This window comes from Stylophora pistillata, chromosome 3, assembly GCF_964205215.1.
Source record: "Stylophora pistillata chromosome 3, jaStyPist1.2, whole genome shotgun sequence".
Classification (NCBI taxonomy): Eukaryota; Metazoa; Cnidaria; class Anthozoa; order Scleractinia; family Pocilloporidae; genus Stylophora; species Stylophora pistillata.
In genome coordinates this window covers 5018192-5030418 of record NC_142521.1, presented here as the reverse complement: position 1 = coordinate 5030418, position 12227 = coordinate 5018192, and the positions used below count along the sequence as shown (strand labels likewise).

General features: G+C 38.0%; 1 protein-coding gene and 1 pseudogene across 2 annotated transcripts in view; both read right to left on the bottom strand.

Annotated features, from left to right (window-relative positions):
* Positions 1-8165, bottom strand: part of LOC148734204 (uncharacterized) — a 29747-nt gene extending 21582 nt beyond the window's left edge. Inside the window, exons 1-2 of one of the 2 annotated variants that reach the window (XM_088752674.1) lie at positions 7841-8096; positions 5191-5263 (exon numbers count right to left, since the gene is read on the bottom strand). The gene's annotated coding sequence lies outside the window, so the exon portion shown is untranslated. Of the gene's footprint in view, positions 1-5190; positions 5264-7840 lie in introns of both variants that reach the window. The other variant, XM_088752673.1, reaches the window with a different exon arrangement.
* A 66-nt stretch (positions 8166-8231) lies between these two features.
* LOC148734203 (uncharacterized) lies at positions 8232-10969 on the bottom strand (annotated as a pseudogene).
* Between the last annotated feature and the right edge of the window lie 1258 nt (positions 10970-12227).

The window sequence follows — 12227 nt, the reverse complement described above, 5'->3', positions numbered from 1 at the left end:
CGTCTGAATCAATTTGGAACGCCTTTGGAACGGTTTTGATTCAGACGCCGTTCTTTTCATGTGCCGATCCTAACACAAACATTATTTTAGTGTATTTGCAAGCAGTTTGAGTGGTTTTACTGGAAAGTCCAAACAGAACGGTGTCTGAATCAACAGGGGTACTTCTGTTAATTTAGGTCGGTCCAAATTCGAATTGAGTTCGGCTCATGAATAGTTCGGCGTCTGAACCGGGCCTACATGGTCCTCTCCTGATCGTTTACGACATGGACAATTTGCTGTGTGCACGGCCTGTTACGTGCCACAGAACGTGAACTTTACGACATGGACAATTTGCTGTGTGCACGGCCTGTTACGTGCCACAGAACGTGAACTTTACGACATGGACAATTTGCTGTGTGCACGGCCTGTTACGTGCCACAGAACGTGAACTTTACGACATGGACAATTTGCTGTGTGCACGGCCTGTTACGTGCCACAGAACGTGAACTTTACGACATGGACAATTTGCTGTGTGCACGGCCTGTTACGTGCCACAGAACGTGAACTTTACGACATGGACAATTTGGTGTCTGCACGGCCTGTTACGTGCCACAGAACGTGAACTTTACGACATGGACAATTTGGTGTCTGCACGGCCTGTTACGTGCCACAGAACGTGAACTTTACGACATGGACAATTTGGTGTCTGCACGGCCTGTTACGTGCCACAGAACGTGAACTTTACGACATGGACAATTTGCTGTGTGCACGGCCTGTTACGTGCCACAGAACGTGAACTTTGTGTAGATTGCAATGATAGCGTTCTACCGCAGCAAAGGAGAGAGGTCGACGCCTCTAAATGGCTGCTGAAAAATTTAAGTGTAGTGGGGCTTACTGTATTTTGCGAAACGAAACGAAACGAAACGAAACGAAACGAGTAAACCCGTACTGTATTTTGCGAAACCAGCTCTTCGAAGACTCTAGCGATATATAACTTATTTCTTCCGATTCGTAAACACAATTCGTAGATACAACTCGATGCAGTGATGATTTATAAATAAAGACTTTGAGCCAAAAGGTCAGAAGTGCGCCGTTTCGCAAATTACAGATATGTAAATCTGTAATTTGCGAAACGAGCTCTTTGAAGACTCTAATGATATGTAACTTATTTCTTCCGATTCTATAACACTTTTCGTAGATACAACTCGATGCAGTGATGATTTTTTAATAAAGAGTTTGAGCAAAAAGGCCAGAAGTGCGCCGTTTCGCAAATTACAGATATGTAAATCTGTAATTTGCGAAACGAGTTCTTTGAAGACTCTAACGATATATAACTTATTTCTTCCGATTCGTAAACTCAATTCGTAGATACAACTCGATGCAGTGATGATTTATAAATAAAGACTTTGAGCCAAAAGGTCAGAAGTGCGCCGTTTCGCAAATTACAGATATGTAAATCTGTAATTTGCGAAACGAGCTCTTTGAAGACTCTAATGATATGTAACTTATTTCTTCCGATTCTATAACACTTTTCGTAGATACAACTCGATGCAGTGATGATTTTTTAATAAAGAGTTTGAGCAAAAAGGCCAGAAGTGCGCCGTTTCGCAAATTACAGATATGTAAATCTGTAATTTGCGAAACGAGCTCTTTGAAGACTCTAATGATATGTAACTTATTTCTTCCGATTCTATAACACTTTTCGTAGATACAACTCGATGCAGTGATGATTTTTTAATAAAGAGTTGGAGCAAAAAAGCCAGAAGTGCGCCGTTTCGCAAATTACAGATATGTAAATCTGTAATTTGCGAAACGAGCTCTTTGAAGACTCTAATGATATGTAACTTATTTCTTCCGATTCTATAACGCTTTTCGTAGATACAACTCGATGCAGTGATGATTTTTTAATAAAGAGTTTGAGCAAAAAGGCCAGAAGTGCGCCGTTTCGCAAATTACAGATATGTAAATCTGTAAATTGCGAAACGAGTTTCCCACCAAATCTCACACGTGTCACGCATTCTATTGCGTAAGAATGAGAAATAACTAGATTCTATAACACTTTTCGTAGATACAACTCGATGCAGTGATGACTTTTTAATGAAGAGTTTGAGCCAAAAGGTCAGAAGTGCGCCGTTTCGCAAATAACATATATGTAAATCCGTAATTTGCGAAACGAGCTCTTTGAAGGCTCTAATAGCATTTGGTTAGTACCAGATAAAAACCAGGTCAAAATTGGAATTCTGCCCTTTGACATTGCTGTAGCATGTGTTAGAAACCTTGCGCGTACCGCAATGTATGTTTGTACAACAATTTTGTTATTTTTTACCGGCCGCCTAGTCCAGTTGATAGTTTATGAACAGAAAGCAATTTATCTTTAGGGACTTCTTTCCTGTCCGCTACCTTTTTTTAATTACCATATTAGTCTTTCCGAAACATTTCCATATCAGGTTACTAGTTATTTCTCATTCTTACGCAATAGAATGCGTGACACGTGTGAGATTTGGTGGGAAACTCGTTTCGCAAATTACAGATTTACATATCTGTAATTTGCGAAACGGCGCACTTCTGACCTTTTGGCTCGAGCTCTTTATTAAAAAATCATCACTGCATCGAGTTGTATCTACGAAAAGTGTTGTAGAATCGGAAGAAATAAGTTACATATCATTAGAGTCTTCAAAGAGCTCGTTTCGCAAATTACAGATTTACATATCTGTAATTTGCGAAACGGCGCACTTCTGGCCTTTTTGCTCCAACTCTTTATTAAAAAATCATCACTGCATCGAGTTGTATCTACGAAAAGTGTTATAGAATCGGAAGAAATAAGTTACATATCATTAGAGTCTTCAAAGAGCTCGTTTCGCAAATTACAGATTTACATATCTGTAATTTGCGAAACGGCGCACTTCTGACCTTTTGGCTCGAGCTCTTTATTAAAAAATCATCACTGCATCGAGTTGTATCTACGAAAAGTGTTATAGAATCGGAAGAAATAAGTTACATATCATTAGAGTCTTCAAAGAGCTCGTTTCGCAAATTACAGATTTACATATCTGTAATTTGCGAAACGGCGCACTTCTGGCCTTTTTGCTCAAACTCTTTATTAAAAAATCAACACTGCATCGAGTTGTATCTACGAAAAGTGTTATAGAATCGGAAGAAATAAGTTACATATCATTAGAGTCTTCAAAGAGCTCGTTTCGCAAATTACAGATTTACATATCTGTAATTTGCGAAACGGCGCACTTCTGACCTTTTGGCTCGAGCTCTTTATTAAAAAATCATCACTGCATCGAGTTGTATCTACGAATTGTGTTTACGAATCGGAAGAAATAAGTTATATATCGCTAGAGTCTTCGAAGAGCTGGTTTCGCAAAATACAGTACGGGTTTACTCGTTTCGTTTCGTTTCGTTTCGTTTCGCAAAATACAGTAAGCCTGTAGTGGCACAATCCTCGATACTGCTTCACTGGCTCACGCGCGCAAACTTCACGGACAACGCTCCAAAATATAAAATACTTCTCGTTACTTGTTTTCTTTTTTTTGAAGCACCGAGACGGATGGCGGCAAGCTCAATTTTTACTCTCTTTCAGCATTTGGTTCGCATCGATTTAAAAACATCTCGCTACTTACGGGTGATATCATCATCCCCCAGCCTAATAAAGAAACTTTCAAGGGCGCATAGTGAGGGCGCAAAGGGTAGATTTCCAGTAAGAGCGATGTTCCAGCTGAAGTTAAACTTTGTTTAATACTGACGAGAAAAACACCGCTGGGAATATTTTATTAAAATTTTATTTATTTATTTATTTATTTTTTTCATTATTTTACTTCGTTTGAGTTTTTTCTGGGATGGGAAAACACAATGATCGCTTCCGAAGTCCACAGATGTTGTAAAGTATCCCATTTCATGATCTGCCATGGTTTCCTGGAACGTGCTAATTGATATTTTGTATGTTAAAAGTGTTAATTGATTTCATCCAGCAAAAGTCACTACAGCTACAAGCATAACTGACAGGAGTTAACGCCTCGGGTACACGGTGGGGGGCCGCATTCTTTTGGTGTTCAAAGCTCGTCATGAAAAATATTTGAAAACTGTTTTGGCAAAATTTCACGAAAATCGGTCCAATCTACCTACCCTCTAATTTCGCTCAAAGTGGATGTATTCCTCTCAAAATCAAATGCGAGATTTTAGTTCTTAAAGGTTTGTAATCTACTAGCGCCACACCAAGAGATTATCTCGCCTCCTGAAACCGCGAACCAATGGGAACACAGGACCTCCCCTCACGTCAATGACAATGCATCAAGATTTTCCCGGGAAAAGTATCGCCTAGCAGTCACGTTTTTTTTTTTTTTTTTTTTATCTCACTCTGTTAAACGTTGAGTAATGGGCTAAACTGGCAAAGAAAAAACCCGCGGCAAAAAAGGTAAAGCTCGAGAACCTGATGAAAAGCAAAACAGCTAATACCCTTATCGCTGAAAGGAGTTCTCTCGGGTAGGTTCATTCATGATTTCATACGATTTGAGGCGATTGGTTATGTTCTGTATGAGGGGGACTTTGGGATTTTCGGTTTTGCGGTTTTGAGCGCGGCTTTTTGGATCGGTTTTTCGGTTTTGGGGCCAAAAAGGTTCGGTTTTTCGGTTTTGATGTTCAGAGCGGTTTGCGAACTTTACGTGTTTTTGCATTCGGTTTTCGGTTTTCACGAAAACTCTGATGCGGTTTTCGGTTTTTGCTTTTAACCCCTCTAAAGGTGAAAATGTAGCGGTTTTGTCAGGTTTGCATGCAGTTTTCGGCTTTGCGGCTTATTTTCGTGGGTTTTTCGGTTTTGGAGGTTTTTTCCTCCGGTTTCGCGGTTTCCCAGAGGCCCCAATGCCCCCACCTGTATCAAGACCGGTACTTGCTTATTGAAAGGAAACTTCGTTTTTACCTCATGTTATGACGTAAGTCGTGCTATGGGGTTTAGGGTTTGGGGGTGAAATTCAATTAAAAGCTACTCACCCGCTTTGTTAGACATTAATTTATGCATAAACCTGGATTAAACACTTTTTCTCCCCCTCCCCGTCAAGTTTACCTGTTCAAGGTCACGGTGTACGTATATTTGGGGGGTGGTACAAAGGCGAGAATATGCCGAAGTACTTAAACAGATTCAAAATGGCATCCTGGCCTTTGAAGCGTGATGGTTTTTTGATACCAAACTTGATCAAAACATAAGTTTACCTGTTCAAAGTCCATCCCCATCCTTGATGATCACGTTTGCAGTGCTGCTGCAGATCCTATCTGACTTTCGCATCTTGAGGTTACAATTGAGACACCGTAAGTGCACTTTTCTCGTCAATGTCACCTATCTTAGATTTGCAGTTGATGCAAATAAAAGATTTTCTAACATCAGCAGCAAAAACAGTTCCATCCCTCAAATTTGGACAATGCAAACCAGTGCCGGTATCTTAACTAATTCTTCCCACATTCGCAATTTAAGACAATTTTTCTCCATCAAAACGATTGCAAACACAATAATTGTGCCAGCACGTGTTCCCCACGATCAAAAAAAGTTTCCAAAGAAAGCCAGATCGCAGGTTACGTCAAGGGCGCCAAAAATTTATACCATGAGGTTGGTCAAAGGAGCCTTTGACTAACCTTATGTACGGCAAAGATAGATTTGATGGCGACCTCTTTGTTTGTAATTTGGATGCCAGCGTGGAGGAGTGCTAGGACTTGTTTTTTTTTCTTGACTGGAATGGTGTCATTTTCTCTCCTCTTTGGGCCTGTTTTTTTCTTTTTCTTTGCCCGGGGACTCCTCTCTAATTTTGATTTCTGTTTTTTATCCATGAAAAAAATACTTTGCACTAGCAGAGAACTTTCACGTGTGAATTTTGTCAGGTGCGCGATGTAAGCAAAATATGCAAATAACATGAAACTGCCGCGAACATTCCCCAATGGGGTTCAATGTCACCTATGTACGAGATGTCGCCCATATACGAGATTATGACAACCTCCTGATTTATTAACTTTTATTTCAAAATACGTTTTCCTAAATAAGTCGGACGCTTTTTGAGATTTTAAAATTTTTCTTTTTGTAAACGTTAGGTAAAATGTCTAACTTCAATCTAGTCCAATAAATGACATTTATTACAGTGCGTTGAGTTCTCACTCGATGGGTGTTTGCCATCACCCGTTGCTGGGATTAGGTTTTTATTTCCCGCTTTACTGTAATTTGATTTGGTATTAAAAATAAACGGCCACTCAACTGAGTGGCCAAATTACGGCAAATAAAGGTTGTCCGTTTAATTCTCCCAGCAAACCGAGCTCACCCCTAGCAATGCACAGCGTACAACACTCGGTTATTGGCAAGCGAGCAAGAGGCATAAAAGAAAAAACGAATTTCTCAGCCTCTGAAGGTGGAAAGTAACCTTACATATTCAAGTCATTTACACCATCTTGAAAGTCAGTAGAGACAAGACACAAACAAAGTGGTGCATAAAGCATTCATTAACATTTTTCTCACACTCGGTTTGCAATTCAATGGCATTACTGGACGGCATTAGTATGAATAAGACAATTATTAATGCACTTGAACAAACAATTCAGTGTTTTTTACATTCAATATGCAAGCAGCGATTTTCAATTGAAAACCGAGTTTACCTGAATTTACATTCAGTAAATTTCGTTCAGTTTATTCGCTTTTTGAAGGTTTACTGACCTCGGGCAAAATGCCACGAATAAACAAAATATCACTCGAACACAAAGACAGAATCGTGAGAGGATTTGAGGATGAGGAAGAAGATTATCTTGGGGTATCTTGGAGTCACAGACGCCCTCTGAGTAAACTGATAAACAGCAAGAGGCTTTGTGGCGCGTTACATCAGAGAGGGCAGGATTCAGGAAAGACCACGAGGAAGTAGAAACAACGTGCGCGTGGATGATGTGATGAGAGATTGCCCAGAGGAAATCCACCCGCTTGTTCATCACATCAAGTTTTTCAGTGTGTCCGCAGGGAGGGGCCTTGCAAGTTTCATTCAGAAGAGCATTCCGTCTAATGTCCTCGCCGCGGTGCGGTCATGGATCTGGGGTTTTAGTGGTAGTCGTCTCCTGAGTTCACTGTTCATCCGAGCAAGTGCGAGTAAACAGTTTTCGTTTATGATTTCCTTTAGGCAATCTCTCATCTCTTCGTCCACGCGCACTTTGTTTCTAACTCCTCGTGGTCTTTCCTGGATCCTGCCATCTCTGATGTAGCGCGCCACAAACGAATGAAATTTACTGAATATAAATTCAGGTAAACTCAGTGTTTAATTAAAAATCGCTACTTGAATGTTAGTTGAATGTTAGCGCAAATGAAAGAATATTTTTCTCTTTTGTTTGACGAATGACGCATAAAAATGCCCAAAACTGTCATTGAATGCTGATTAAATGTATTAATCGTTAATGAATCTGATTTACATGCAAATGATGTTTTTTGTCTCGAATGGTTATATTTTCACACAATTGTTCACCTTTGAACGTAAATTAATGTTTTTTCTTGTAATGAACAGCAAAAGGTGTAAAACATGGATAAGTACAATGACAAAGCCAAATTGTTATCCACAGACCCCGACAGTATGACTCATGAAGTCGAAACAGATTGCTGATGGAATAAAGATAAATTCGAGAACAGTGATTATCCTGAGGATTCCAAATATTTCGACAAGACAAACAAGAAGGTGATCGGTAAGTTTAAAGACGAGGCTGCTTCAGTACCAATTGCTGAATTCTTCGGTTTGAGATCGAAAATGTGCAGTTATTTGAAAGATGATAATAAAATTGGCAAGACCGCTAAAGGAATATAGAAGTAGGTGATCGATAAAGACATCAAACACACTGATTACAAAAATACCTTGTTCAACAGTACATAAATGTATCCCAAAATGAAGACCATCAGAAGCAACAAACATCAACTCGGAAGTTATGAACTGAACAAAGTATCATTGTCTCGCTTAGATTATAAACGGTTCATACATAGTGATGGCGTTTCAAGTTACGCCTCCGGACATTATCAGATATGTCATGTACAAAGCTCTCGCAATCCTGAGGCAATTAGAAATAAAGGTTTTAATGTAGTTTCCTTCGCGTAGGAAACCACACTTAGTATAGGCAGGAGCCCATTCTCCTGGTATAGGGAAAGTCCCGCAACAGTTTAACAAAGACGTTAATGTAGTTTCTTACGCGTAGGAAACCACACTCAGTTTTAAGTCATTGACATCAATTTGAAAATACAGTTCCATACATATTGTTTACAATGATCTTTCTTTTATTTCTTCAACAAAGTATTCGAAAAGTTTGTTGAGTTCTTTTTATTATAAAGACACTGCTGAAATACCAGGATTTTTCCTATTACTAAAAAAATCATACCTTCATCGTGCACAGTGAAGATACTATTTTTATCTTTCACGTGTGAGGATATTGGTGTCGCCATGGTTACTACCATGACAGGAGCCCATTACTTCCTGCCATGATTAGCTAATTACAAGAGAGCTTCTTACAAGAGAGATACTTACAGCACTCGAAGATAAAATTCGTATCCCCGCGCGGCCATGTAATATCCTGTATTTCTATTTTTTTTTTTTTTTTCAATTATTTTAAGAAATTCATTGAGGATGAAATCTTCACAAACATGTACTCCTTTCTGAAATACTTCATCCTCTTCATTTTCATAGATGACGTCTTTTTTATCAAAATCGAAGAATTGTTTCACACAAAATTATTGAAAGATGTTTTTACATCATCAATGAAAAAGTTTTTGAAATCATAAAGATAATCACAAGTGGTATTTGCAGAATAGAAAAATAGATCTTTATCATTCATAACCATTATATATTAGTTATATTGATTTTTAATATTCTATCCTATGAAAGAACTTGTAATGGCTCAAAAGTGTCTCTTCTGTTTTGAATGAGCATTTGCAGTTTCACAAGGTATTCTGCAGTTTTCCATAAAAAGAACAAATTCTTTTACACATTCATCATAATCATTTGAAAGAAGAGTGTTTGTAACCAAATTGTTTTTATTTCTTTAACAAATCTTTTTGAGCATCTGAGACAACACATCTATACTCTTTCGTGTAGCATTGTTCATGCAACACGAAAGAGCATACATTCAAGATTAAGTAAGATCGTTGATTTTAAAGATTTTCATTTTAAGGTAACATTTGCCTCAACAGTTAATTTTTGTGATCAAGAATATCTTTATTTTTAATGATATCTTATGCAGAGTATATCACATATATTTCACAAATTTTTATGATTATTAATTATTAGTAATCTTATTTTTATTTTGCCTGTATGTAAGTTAGTAATAGATATTAGTTTTAGGACTAGTTTAAATGCACGACCCCATAAGCGCGAAGCTTTAAATACTTACCGTGTTGAAATAAAGTTGATGTTATGTTATGTTATGTTACAATTGTTATTAGGATTTTTAAATTCTTTTACAAAACCTTTGAAATCTTTATGGCAACAATTAATGATCAAATCAGGATTGCCTTTTGTATATCCTTTTTTATAAGAATCTATTCTTTTTTTAGAAGTATCTTGGTTTTCTCCACAAGCTGAAACTACTCTAACTTTGTTGTTATATTATTTTCTGATAAAATCGACAACTTTGTAGTGCAATTTTGTTTCATTTGTTATTTTCAACATATTGTTGTTAGGATTATCACACATTGAATTCACCATATTTTCTGATGGATGCAAGAACATCTTTAAAAACCCATTATTGAAAAGATTTTGCAGATTCATGTTTTCTTATTGCTTGTTTATAATCTTTATATCCTAATATTTTTGCAACATCTTTGCCAACAGACCGCAACAAACTTTGATCTCGCTGCATGAGCTGCATGCAACAGTAACCTGGTATCCGCTTCTTCTTGAGATGAGTCGAGATCAGTCAGACGTTCAACCACTCCGGATGACAACTGTTAGGTTTCTCTGCCACAGGTGACCGCGGGCGTCTTCACTGATAATTTGTCTGTATACTTTTCCTTCTGCCATTCCTTAGTTACAAAGACTATCAATGCTTGCTTGTTACGTGAACGGCACAGGAATTTTCGGCATTGTTTGACCTTGTGATCAGCTTGGAGGTTATGAAACGCGCTTCCTGAACCTTCCCCTTTGTTCTCTCGTTCCGCGTTTTTTATTGAGTCGTCTCGGTAATCATCGAATACGACATCGAATCTGTCGCTCGAAGTGTCTTCGTTTAACGCCATGCTAAGTAGAGACTCGAAAATCTCAGCAAATGTTTTCTGGTCACCCTTTAGACGCTGAACTAAAGCCGTGCCATCTATCAAGCATGCTGAGGGTTAGGGAATAACATCTGCTGCTTGTACATTCTTCTGGAGTTCCTTTGCCAAGGAGGCTTTATTCGTCTTGCGCAACGTGCCATCTGGCTTAGCCAGTGTCCATGGGAGTGGTCCGAGAGGATGGGCGAGGACTTCATTCATCTACAAATTTATGCTCTCTGCGATAACAATCATTTGTGCAAACAATCTCCTCTCGGCTTTAAGAACAACTTCCTGGTTGCTAGAAGCTTTAACCTTTATCTTCTTGTTGAGATCAGTAAAGGTCTTGAGCTTGGCTTTCTTCAAGGTGTCGTGGAATTTTACATTTGGCGGATCACATTCGAGACGCTGTTTTCTGAAAGCTTTGTAAGCCTCTTCACCGACCTCTTTCGCTCGTAGCAGATCATCCTCTACTTCAGAAGAGGCGACTTTTCCGGTCGATAGACAGACAAGATCTTGAAGGTCGGGGTTGAAGGGATTTAGCCGCGTATCTTGTAGTAATAAAATTATGTTCTTAACGTCAGTTTCATCGCGCTTGATCCGTTGAGCGCTGTAAGTCATTCTGTTTCGAAGAAGAGCTGTTGATATGCAGCATGTCCTTAAGTTGTCTGACGAACGTGCTCCGATATTCCACCACCAAACAGTACTTGCTTTTTGAAATGTCAAAACAACTTATTATAAGAAACAAGAAAATTCGAGCAGGTATCCTCCATTAGCCTACACTGGGTGCCATAGGCTCCATTATTCAAAGCCTGGTTGGGATAGTTTGAAAATGCTCTGATTGGTGAAAGTGAGTTTATTTAATGATCGAACCTCCATTCACCTCTCAAATTTTATTGCCAAAATTAAAAGCATCCTTAAGATATTAATAGTCATTTATTAATGTGCAATAATAATTGTTTTTTCTAGTTTCGATTTCTTTGTTAAAAAAAGATAATAAAATAGCGATAAACAAACACTCACAGTGACCTGCCTCAGTTGCAGTCGACATCTTGATTTTATCCATGATGCATTGCGATTACAGGCTCACACAACAAATTATTTCTTTGTTGTCGTTTTTCGAAAAATATCCAAATCTAACACAATAAAACTATGAAAAAAAACTTCTTTCTTATATTTTGATACCATAAATAAAGTTTTTACTTAGGCTCCATCATTCAAAGCCTGGTTGGGATAGTTTGAAAATGCTCTGACTGGTGAGCGAGTGAGTTTATTTAATGATCGAACCTCCATTCACCTCTCAAATGATTGTAATTTTTGGAAATATGTTTACTCTTTATTGCCAAAATTAAAAGCATCCTTTAGATATTAATAGTCATTTATTAATGTGCAATAATAATTGTTCCTTCTAGTTTCGATTTCTTTGTTAAAAAAGATAATAAAATAGCGATAGACAAACACTCACATGCCTCAGTTGCAGTCGACATCTTGAATTTTACCCCTGATGCATTGCGATTACAAGCTCACACAACAAATTATTTCTTATGTTGTCGTTTTTTGAAAAATATACAAATCTAACACAATAAAACTGTGAAAAGAGCTTCTTTCTTATATTTTGATACCATAAATAAAGTTTTTACTTCGAAAAATAAATTCCATAGCACTCTTAAAATTTAGCCTAGTTTTCATGCAAAACCGGGCTTTGACGATATTTCAATGCTTCAAAAATACAAAAAAGCTACCAATTTTAGATTGATATCATGACTTTTTGGAATCACCGTTGGACAAGCTATGCTTCAAATCCGTACCACTCTCGGCTGGTCCCTCGAATCGGTGCATTTGAAGGGTTCTGGCCCATGGACTACTAGTTTCTGTTTGCTATTTATATCAAATCTGTTGTTTAAACAACAACAAACATATGAAACATATGTGTGAACTGCGGTTATGAGACGTATATGAGAACGATCCTTCGCAGTAAAGCACTATTTGAGCAATAGTGAAAATCAGA